Source organism: Arachis stenosperma, chromosome 2, assembly GCF_014773155.1.
Source record: "Arachis stenosperma cultivar V10309 chromosome 2, arast.V10309.gnm1.PFL2, whole genome shotgun sequence".
NCBI classification, from domain to species: Eukaryota; Viridiplantae; Streptophyta; class Magnoliopsida; order Fabales; family Fabaceae; genus Arachis; species Arachis stenosperma.
In genome coordinates, this window is record NC_080378.1 from 83,973,850 (window position 1) to 83,986,232 (window position 12,383).

The following is a 12,383-nucleotide window of genomic DNA, read 5'->3' on the forward strand; positions in this document are numbered from 1 at the left end:
CAAACGCGCTTCTCTCTTCTCCAACGCAAATCCAAATATTTTCAAACGGTAATCCAAACAAACACTAAGTTGTGATAATATTTTAAAATGAATTAGGGATTAAAACAACTCACTCGTGGAAATTTTTTAAAATATAAATAAATACTTACAATTTTTAAATAGATATTGATTTTGTTATTAATCAATTAATATAATTTAGGCTATATAAGCATACCAATATAAATAAAAAATAAAAAGAAAAATGCATATATACAATTATGTATTATGATATTATAAAACAATTTATTTTATATTTATTACTTAGTTATTTAAAACAATAGATTTAATTAGATAATTGTATGAAAAATAATTTTATATAATAATCAGTAGACTAAAATTACGCTCTTCAATTTATTATGTAGTGTTCACATTTTTTGGATTTCAAATATAAATATAATTTGATTTTATAATACAATTATTCAAAATTAATAATCAATTAATTATCTAAGAATATTAACATATACCTAACATAATTCAATCACAGTTATTTTAAGGTTTTTAAACCATATAAGTGTATGCAAATTTTAAAGGCTTCATCAGGATAAGATTAGATTCCGATTCAAAATTGCCTTTGTTTTTAGGGTCTAAAGTGAGACAATTCAGTACTATTATTATATACAAGCCCTTTCTTTAAACGAATAAATAATAATGATCTTATTAATTGTACCTCACTTGGGAATAAAACTAGACAGTAATAATGACGCAAATTCTCTTTTATGATATTCTTGGTACCCTTATATAGACCGATTTTATTCCATAAATTGACACTACATATATATACAGCTTGTATTATTATCATCATCATCATGATCAGACATAGAGAGATTGAATTGAATCTATGCATTTATGCAATGTTTTGATGATATCTTTATTGCCACTAAAAGAAAAGAAAAGGAATAAAAGGAAAATGTGTTGTGTTTTTCTCTTGCACAGAAAAAATCTAGGAACAATATTATATATACGTATATATCAAAATATATTTGATTGGACCTGTAGAATATGATACTATATGTATTGCTAACGTTATCAAAATGCTTTATATATTATCCTCTATTTTTGTGATGCCGTTTTACCGATAAAATTCTATTTCAACACATTATCCCACAAATAATAGCACAGGTAAGATTGTGTTAGCATCATATGGGTCTCGTTGACAATTTTGCTAGGTAGGTGCAAATCAGAAAGTATGATTAAGTCAATGCAAGAAACGAGTTTCATGATGGTATATATTAATAAGATAGGAAGCATTTCAAGTGCACCAAGAGTACCGGTATATTAGTTATTTTAACCGTTGATCTGAATTATAAAAAATATATATAATATAGGAAATATTTCAAGTGCACCAGGAAGCACCGGTGCACCAATTGTTTTAACCGTTGATTTTATATATATTTTTTATAATTCAAATCAACAGTTAAAACAACTGGTGCACCGATACTCCCGATGCATTTGAAATGCTTCCTATAATATATATTAATTAAAATCAACGGTTAAAATAACTGGTGCACCGGTGCTCCCTGGTGCACTTGAAATGTTTCCAATAAGATAATGATCTTCAATATATATTAAGATAGATACGATGGTTCAAGATGTATCTTTATACATATTTATGACTAGTTGACTACTAAGTATGACATTGACATACTTAACATCATGTTAAAGAGATGGCATACCAAACATCACAAATTATGAGATTAAATAGTGTGACACTGACTAAAACTACTAATTTATCATTAATGATACTTAATTGATGAAAATTTAAGATGTGACCATATAAAGGATGAGTATGATAACAATAATTATTCTGCAGACTTAGAGTTTAATTAAAAATTATTTGAGTATGAAAAAAAAATTATTTTTTTAAGAATAATATAATTTATTTTTATTTGATATTTAATTTTTTGGTTTAAAATTATTTTATTATATTAATAGAATAAAATTTATTTCTTTAATTTGGAATAACTCTTATATGAGTTAAATTTTTTTATAATTTTATTTTTGAAAAAATTATTTATTAAACATATATTTATTATTAAAATATATAACTAAAAATATTTTTGATATATTGAATTTGTTTGGTGTGAGAATTAATTTAAAAATCAAATTCTATTTGTTTGATTTGTAAATGAGAAAAAAAATAAGAATTAAAATTCTCAAAAGAATTCAAGTTATTCTTTTTTATTTATTCCAAAATAAAAAAAAAAGAATTATAATTCTTGAGTGAATTCTACTTGATAGATTTTTAAACAAATTTTTAGTTTGATATCTTTCATGCATATCAACTTGTCAATGAATTAAACAATAACTATTCTAGATATACACCAAATCAACTACTAATATATAATATATATTAAAATATAAAATATATATATTAAAAATAAATTAAATTATATATATTTGTACAAAAATATAGCATGGTTAATTTTAGTGATTATTTTTAGCGTATAAACTAGTATTTTTATCCGTAATAATGTTATAGGAATATACATTTTTAAAAATTATGGTTCACTTTATTCTGACAGTATAGATTATATATATGACACAAAAAATTTATAAAATTAAACTACTTTTACAAAAAAAAAAAGTCGTAGGTTGTGTAAGGTCCCACATCGGTTAAGGAGCGGAACGAAGCATGCCTTATAAGGATGTGGATACCTCTCCCTAACATGACGCGTTTTGACGAGTGAGTGTAGGGGGTTTCGACTATCATCCCTATCGTCAAAGGCAAAACTGTGAGGCCTTGTATGCCAAAGCGGACAATATCGTGCTAGCGGGTGGTCTGGACTGTTACAAATAGTATCAGAATCAGAGTCTAGATCAATGTGCCAACGAGGGCGCTGGACTCCCTTAGGGGGTGGATTGTAAAGTCCAACATCGGTTGGGGATGGGAACGAAGTATGCTTTATAAGGGTGTGGATACCTCTCCCTAGCATGATGCGTTTTAACGAGTGAGTACAGGGGGATTCGGCTATCATCCCTATTGTCAAAGGCAAAACCGTGAGGCCTTGTGTGTCAAAGCAGACAATATCGTGCTAGCGGGTGGTCTGTGTTGTTACAGATGATATCAGAATCAGAACTCGAATCGATGTGCCAGTAAGGGCGCTGGGCTCCCTTAGGGAGGTGGATTGTAAGGTCCCACATCGGTTGGGGAGGAGAACGAAGCATGCTTTATAAGGGTGTGGATACCTCTCCCTAGCATGACGCGTTTTGACGAGTGAGTGTAGGGGGCTTCGGCTATCATCCCTATCGTCAAAGGCAAAATCGTGAGGTCTTGTGTGCCAAAGCGTACAAGATCGTACTAGCGGGTGGTTGATAAACCCATATTTGATGATATAATTTGTGCTGAATTTGAGTGTTTTATTTAATCCTTCACCCACTTATGCATGTGAAATTGCATGCTTTTACCTTCCCTTCCTTATTATGAGATGTATGTGAAAAACATGTTTTCTAGGCTTTAAAAATATTAATTTTAATTATCTTTTATTGCCATTCGATGTCGTGATTCGTGTGTTGAGTAATTTCAGATCTTCTAAGGCAGGAATGACTTAAAGGATGAAAAGGAAACATAAAAAAATGGAAGAAAAGCATAAAATGGAGTTTTTGAAGAAACGGACAGTGACGCGTCCGCATGGACGACGCGGCCGTGTGCCAGCGCGAAATGGCAATGACGCGATCGCATGATCGACGCGATCGCGCGCCACAAGCGAAACGCATATGACGCGGACGCATGCTTGAAGCGACCGCGTGACAAGGAAAATTCCACATGACGCGACCGCGTGACCCACGCGGATGCGTGACAGAGGCCACGCACCAGAAATTACAAAAAGCGATCCCAGCGATTTCTGAAGCCCTTTTTGGCCCAAATCCAAGTCCAGAAAGCATAGACCAGAGGTTATGAAGTGGAGGAATGCATCCGAAAGGAAGGAGCTAGTCAATCAATTACTTTTCATAGTTTAGATGTAGTTTTTAGTGAGGGAGGTTCTCTCCTCTCTCTTAGGTTTTAGGATTAGGATTCTTCTTAAAGGATTTAGGATTTCAACTCTTCATCAGGTTCAATATTCTTTTTACTTTATATTTCTCTTCTACTTTGAGATACTTTAATGCTTTTATTTATGTTTGATTTATGTTGCCCAATTGGCTTATGAATATTTTCCATGTTAGATTTGACTGCTTTGAATGAATGTTATTTGAGGTATCCCAGATATTTATGATTCTTATTTAGCTTTTTATATTATTGGCTTTAATTGATTAACTGGAAGCTCTTGAGTTATCAACTATTCATGATTGATTGTTATGTCGGCTAATTAACTGGAATTTCACTAACTCTAGTCTTTCCTTAGGAGTTGGCTAGGACTTGGGAAATCTAACCAATTAGTTCACTTGACTTTCCCTTGCTTACGCAAAGGTTAACTAAGTGGGATTAACTTCCATTCTTATAGGAGTAACTAGGATAGAACTTCCGAATTTTCATATTTTGCCAAGAGTTTATTTTATAGTTAATTATTTATTTTATTTGTCCTTTAATTTACTTGTTCTCCACTTTCAAAACCCCAATTTACAAAATCCATAACCAATAATAAGAACATACCTCCCTGCAATTCCTTAAGAAGACGACCCGATGTTTGAATACTCAGTTATCAATTTTAAAAATGGTTTGTTACTTGTGACAACCAAAACGTTTGTACGAAGGAATTTCTGTTAGTTCAGAATCTATACTTACAACGCGACTTTATAAAATTCTTTACTAACAAAAAATCCTAACGTCAGTGGTCTGGACTGTTACAGGCTGACAAAAGTCTCTGACTAAGAAGACCAATGTATCTATAGATAAAAAAATCAAATAATAAGATTTTTTGTTATTATTTTTATATGAAAAAGTCTCATTTTTAATTCATAATTAATTTTGACATTCGTTATCTAAAATTTGAAACAATTTAACGTGTACACTTTTACATTTCATTAGGTGTTAAGTCTGTTACACAAATAGAAATAATTAGTTATTTAAAAATAATAATATTTTTTCTCTCTCTCTCTCTCTCTCTCTCTCTATATATATATATATATATATATATATATATATATATATATATATATATATATATAATTAGATATTAGTATAAAAAAAACTATACGAATAGTTATAAAATTAACTCAAAACTATTTTTTTTAAAACAATTGAATCTTGATTCTAACTTTTAATTATAACATTAGTATTCTCTCCAAATTATATGTAATAAATATTTGAAATAAAATAAATAAAAATATAGATTAAAAAGATAAGCGGTAAAAATTTAAAACTAAATAAAAAACTAAAAAAATATGTATATAATAATAATAATTTTTATTTGAATTATATTATTTTATTTTCTGAGAAAAGTAGAAAAAATAGTGAATGGGAGAAAAGAGAGAGAAAGATAAAGATGAAAAATAAGAGTGAGAGTTTGTTAACTTTGGAAGAAAAAATTTTATTTTAATTATAATAAAAAAAATCGGATGACTTATTTTGATTTGTCAAATTACTAATATAAAATATAAATTATATATAAAGTAAAAATGGTAGAGAGAAATAGAAAATGTAAAGGAGAGAGGTAGATGAGAGAATTTAGGAAGGGAGTTTATTAATTTTGAAAAAAATTATTTTCGCCCAATTTTAATAAGAGAGTGTCATGTGACATATTTGATTATGAAATTAGATAGTAATATATAATACATAATCTAAGTATATTTCAATTTTAATTTTAATATTTTAATTTTAATTTAATTACAATTAAAGAATGTCATGTTGTACATTTTGATTGTCAAATTAGTAATTAGTCATTGATATTAATAATGATATATAAAATAAATAGAATGGTTGAAGGAATGAGAGAGATAGAGAAAGAAAGATGGAGGAGGGGAACACTCTTTAATTTTAGAGGGAAAGATTTGATTTCAATTTTAATGAGAGAGTGATATGTGGCATATTTTTTGTTGTAAAATTAGTATGGAGGAGGGAAGAATTCTTTAATTTTGGAGAGAAAGATTTAATTTTGATAACAACGAGGAAATAACATGTGGCACATTTTGGTTGTAAAATTAGTAAGGAGGAGAGGAGAATTCCTTAATTTTGGAGGAAAAATTTGATTCCAACTATAATGAAAAAATGACATGTGGTACATTTTGGTTGTAAAATTAGAATATATAATAGATAATTTTTTTATTCAAAAATAATAGTGTACAGGCACTTTTTTTTTTGGATATGAGGACAAAAATGTCTAATGATAAGAACAAAGAATAGTAGTATGATATATATAACTCTATTATCTAACTTAAAATTCAACGCATTTATTTTAGAAAAAGTAATTTATTTGCATGAGAAATGATACATATTATTTTTATATACATATTTTTTTATATTTTTTATATTTTTTTATCAAACACTTTCAATACTAAAATAATATAAAAATAATACATATAAATATACATTTCTCAAAATATATTATCTAATTTGGTACTTTCAACCGCACTGTGTGCTGATTCTATCGAGAGAAAAAGTTCAATTGATCTTTTCTTTTTCCTTTTTTCTCTTTGCTTTTAAGGAAAAACAAAAGTTGATTTCTTTCTGTCCATTTGAGTGTGGAAGGACCATATACATGTAGGGTTTAAAACTTCTTAAAGCCAGACGAGAAAATTTATCTTTATGGAAATTTGTTTTTCAATGAAAAAAGAAAAATACTATATTTGCAATTGCATTACATCCTTTATTCATGTATGTTAACTATCTGCTAGAGAGTTCCTTGTATTAAAAACTTGAGTATCCAAATTAATAACTTGCAAATTAGAGATGGTTAAAAAAGGCCCTTGTTTATAAATAACACTGAATTTATGTTTAACTAGTTCTCCAATAATAATAGCATTTAGCTCATTTGTATCATAAAATACATTTTAAAAATATAATAAAAAAATGTTTGCAATTTTAATGACTTTAAAAAATATTGTAATTTTTTTACAATATTCTTAAAATGTTTGCTCTTTAACACACATATTATGAAGGTGCAGCCTGTGCGTGGTGGCATGTGTTGTTTGGTGGCTATACACCAATTATTGACTTGGGTTTGAAGATATTAATGATGGTAAAATCAATAAAGAGAGATGGTAAATATATGTGGTCTGATTAGCATTGTAATTAGGAAAATTTATTAACATGAAATAGAAAAGACTCATCTTCCATGCATGTAAAAAAAGCAGTACTACTACTCTTCTTTAACCTCTCCTGGCTATGCGCTTCCCCCAAAACTGTGTGGTAGATCCCCCGGCGGCAATCACTGATCAAACTCGCAATGACCGGCAATCATCGATCCAAGTGTGGCAGCATCGTAGGGAATCAGCGAGCATCACCATGGGCGAAATGGGTATCACCGCAAGTCGGCAACCACCTTCACAGGACACAACATTGATAGATATACAAGAAAAGAATCAGAATGTATTATTGTATGTTGTTTCTTTCATTGATACAAGTAGGAGATTATTTATACAAAAAATTTTCAACAATAATCTTAACAACTCGACTAATTTATCAACTAATACTAACAATTCTTATTAACCTAAACCTAATCAACCTAATCAAATATCATATTCTAACATTTTCTCAAATTTAAGTGGGAGTTAAAGAGGTCATCTTAAATTTGGACACTAGACTCCGAAAATAGGTAGGATGAACAATCTTGGTAAAGATATCAGCCATCTGATCTATAGTCCTAATAGCGATTAGACGAATAACATCAATGAGAAATTGTTTTCGTATAAAATGACAATCATTCTTAATATGTTTGGTATGTTCATGAAAGATATCATTATAAAAAATTTAAATAGTACTTTTGTTACCACAATAGAGATCAGTTGGAGAAGACTGAATAGCCTCTAAATATTCAAGAAGCCAATGAATTGCAATAACTTCAGCAAAAGTATCAACCCAAGCACCATATTCTGCTTCGATGCTTGATTCAGTTGTAAAAATTTATTTATTGGCATGCCAAGAGAGTCACCAAAGAACAAATAATAACCAGTGGTAGAACGAAGATTATTAAGGTCACCAACCCAATCAGAATCTGAATATACTTCAAGGGTTAAAGAAGATTAAGTGAAAAAATGAAAACCTTATAAAATAGTACCCTTGATATAGCGAAGAATCCGAAGAACAAAAACATAATGAGTAGTGTGTGGTACTGACAAGAGCTGGCTAACAACATGAACAACATAAACAATATCTGGTTGAGTAATAATGAGATACACAAGACACCAACTAAATGTATATAGAAAGTGATATTATCCAAATCAGTTCCATCCATAGAAGTAAAGTGAGCATTGGAGTTAAGAGGAGTAGATCCTGTGTGACTATCAGTTATCCCAGCCCGAGTAAGAAGATCAGATGCATACTTTACTTGAGAAAAATAAATACCATCATTTGACGAGATAACTTATAGATCAAGAACTAAGGGATCCAAGGTCTTTCATCTCAAAGTGGTAGTGAAAGCTTGTTTTGAGATCAGTGATGACATCAACATCGTCTCCAATAATTATCATGTCATCAATATATAATAGTAGGAGAACAACATCCTTATCACTCTTGTGAGCGAAAAGAGAATTCTCATGAGGACTACAAGTAAAACCGAAGTTGCAGACAATATTGCTAAAATTTTCAAACCATTCTTGAGAAACTTGCTTTAAGGCCATAGAATTTTATTAAGAAGACAAGAATATTCTGGAGGAGGTTTCATGTAGAATTTTTTCAAGTTGTCGTTTGAGAAAATTATTTTTCACATCCATCTAACATAAAGAGCATTTGCTAACTACAACAATTGCAAGAAGAGCTCGAAATATGTGAGTCGAGCAACAGGAACAAAAGTTTTTCGTAATCGATATCATACTCTTTAGTGTATTTTTGAGCAACCAAACGAGTCTTATATCTCTTAATAGAGCCATCTGAGCGAGTTTTCATTTTGTATACCCATTTGTTGCCTACAACTTCCTAATTAGAAGGAGATTCAACTAAATCCCAAGTGTGTGCTTTATCTAATGCCTGAATTTCTTCCTACATTGCTTGCTACTAATTTGAATCTTTGGAAGTTTCTTTGTATGACCTAGGTTCATGAATGTGAAGAATAGTATCAAAACAATGATAATCACAAAGATGTGGAGGTGAATTTCTTATCCTAGTACTACAAGTGGACGTAAGAGAAAGGACCACAGGAGCAGGATCATCGTTCGAGCTTAAATCTTCAAAAATCGTAGAAGGTACATGAATAGGAGGCTCAAGAGGCACTAAGAAAAAGATCAATACTAGGATTAGTAAAGAAAGGTGAATGGGTAGAAGGAATTGACTAAAAGAAGGGAAAACTCGAAAGCATGTGATGTTCCCAGAAGACAACATGATAAGATATGTAGATTTAGAGAGAGATAAGATCTCAACAACAATAACCGTTATGTTTAGTTCCATAATCAAGGAAACAACATAGGCAAGCACGAGATTTAAGTTCATTATGTTAATGGGATAAAAGAGAACAAAATAAACACAACCAAAAATTCTAAGCGAATTATAGTCTGATGAGGTATTATAAAGATGCTCAAAAGGAGTGATATTACCTAGAAGGGAGGAAAGAAGACGATGATAACATGGGCAGCAGTGAGAATAACTTCACCTCAAACACGTTCAGGACAAGAAGAGGAAAGAAATATTAGACGAATATATAGTCAAGAATGCGACGATATTTGCATTTAGCTCTACCATTTTATTGAGATGTTCCATGACAAGAGAATTCATATAAGGTACCCTATTCAGTAAGGAAGTTCAAAAGGTTGGAGTCCTAGTACTCCATTGCATTGTTACGTTGAAAAACTTTAATGACTTTGAAAAATTGTGTTTTAATAGCAAAATTGATGTAAATTTGACGCAATTCATGTCTACTAGATATTAAATAAACCCAAGTGAAATGTGAATAATCATCAATAAATATAACAAAATATCGAGCTCCCCCTCATAGAAACTGTAGGAATAGGTCCCTAAGCATAGGAGTGTATAAGATTAAAACAAGAACAAACAAGGGATGGATTACTATAAAAAGATAAAATTAGTTGTTTTGTAGTTTGACAAGAAATACAATCAAAAGACTCATATTGACCAATCCTAATATTCCCTTAGATACGAGAGGACGTAATTTTTTTAACAAATTGGAAGTAAGACGATGATGCATAAGTGAAGTGTGGATGGTGGAGAAACATCACATAGATTTGTGGTAGAGAGAACATGAAGATTTCTATGTTCAAATAGTCTTTTAACCTTACATCCAGTCCTAAGATTTGTCCCGTCTGAGGATCCTGCACATGACAACTAGAAATAAAAAAATTGACATAAAAACTAACTTGAACTAATTGACCCACTAAGATAATATTGAAATTCAATTTGGGAATAAAACTGGTATCAGGTAGGTAAAGGTTAGATTGTTACACAGATCTTTTATGATTCACATATATAAGGGATCCATCAGTAGTGTGAATAGACAGTGCATTAGTTGTGGTAGACAAAGATGAAAAAATATGACGCATAGGTGCCATGTGATTGAAACAACTAGAATCAAAGTACCATTTATAGTTACCTAGAGGAGTAGATAGAGCAGAAGAAGTATTACCAAAGGATGAGAGAATTTGTTTGAGAAAAGACTCAATATCATATGAAGAAATAGAAGACGAACTACCAGAAGTAGATAAGATAGAGACATCAGCGGCAACAGCTACAATGACAGGCGCGGACTTGGGAGTGTTGGAGCAACAATGATACTTGTTCTAATCTGGACAAGGTGGACGAGTAGGACAAGTAGATATCAAGTGACCTAATTTTTCGCAAAAGTGACAATACAAAATGGAATAGTTTGAGGCAATATGACCTTTCTACTTGCATTTACGACATTCGATAGAGGGACAATATAGTAAAAGGTGACCAAAACAACTACAATTTCGACAGAATTTTCTCTTTTGTCGGTAACCGTAAAAATAGCATCGGTTTTTTATCAAGTCAACCCTATATGTGTTTCTTTAGACTTAAGACGTGTGAGAGCATTTTTAAGACCATGCAAAGAATTGTGATGAAGAAAAGCTCTAACTGGCTAATAATCATCTGTAAGTGCCATGAGAAACTAAATTAGACGTGTCCGATTCAGATAATCCTCATAAGCTTTAGCATTAGTAGCATCTTTAAAAATAGGCTCACAAGAGACCAATTGATCCCAAATGTGTTCAATCTATGCTAGAAAATCATAAATAGCCTGAGCACACTTTTACTTAAGTGATGCATGAGCATCTTGTACCTATTTTCTGCTTATTTTCTAGTAAAATTTAGTTAGAATTTACTGAGTTTAATTATACTTTAGTGTTAAAATCTTCTTTGGATGCTACTTTGAGTTGTTTTGGTGTTTTTATTATTTCAGGTTAAATTGGATCAATTTAGCAGAATTTTGTGTAAGAAAGAGAAGAATTTGAACTGTCCTTCAAGGGCTGGCGTTTAGCGCCAGCAACCAGCAAAATCAAAAGAGTTTTTGCCCCCCTTTAGGCGCTAAACGCCCAGCTGGCATTTAACACCAGGCAATCCAAACCAAATCATCACTCTTAGAGCATCTTTAGTGGATTTAGCTTTTAATTATTGTTTTATCTTTTATTTTTGTAATTTTTATTTACAAATAAACTCTTTTAGGTCTAAAGTTTATTATTTTATTTTAATTTTAAATCAAATTAGATTAGATATAAAAGGAAAAAGATTCACCTTTAGGGAGGATCTTCTCACTTTTCGAAACCCTGTTTTTTTTGTAAGTCATGAGCTATTAAACCTCCTTGGTTAAGGTTAGGAGCTCTGTTTATTTCCATGGATTAAGACTGTTGCTTTTCTATTTTAATTAATGTATTGATTCAATTTTGAAGGATTGCTTTCGTTCTTCATCTTATGAATCTTGGTAGAATGATAGTATAACCCTTATTCTATATGTGTTCTTGTGATTCTTGAAAGAGTTATCTCGCTTGAACAACAGCTTGAAAGCAAATTCCTCCTAAATTGATAATTACTTGAACTAATCGGGATACGTGACATATAATCTTCTTAGCTTTGGGTAATTCGAGTTTTTGTGGCCATAAACTAGAATTGAACTTAACCCTCTAATCCACATTAAGTGACCAAGACATTGGCAGTTGATTTGGGTTAGAAAAGACTAAATCACTAAGACATTAAGGTTTAGTCAATTACAGTTTGTCATTAAATGAATCTTGCATGATTAAAATAATTGATAAGAAAACTTAATCCTGATGAGTAAATAACTTTGAAA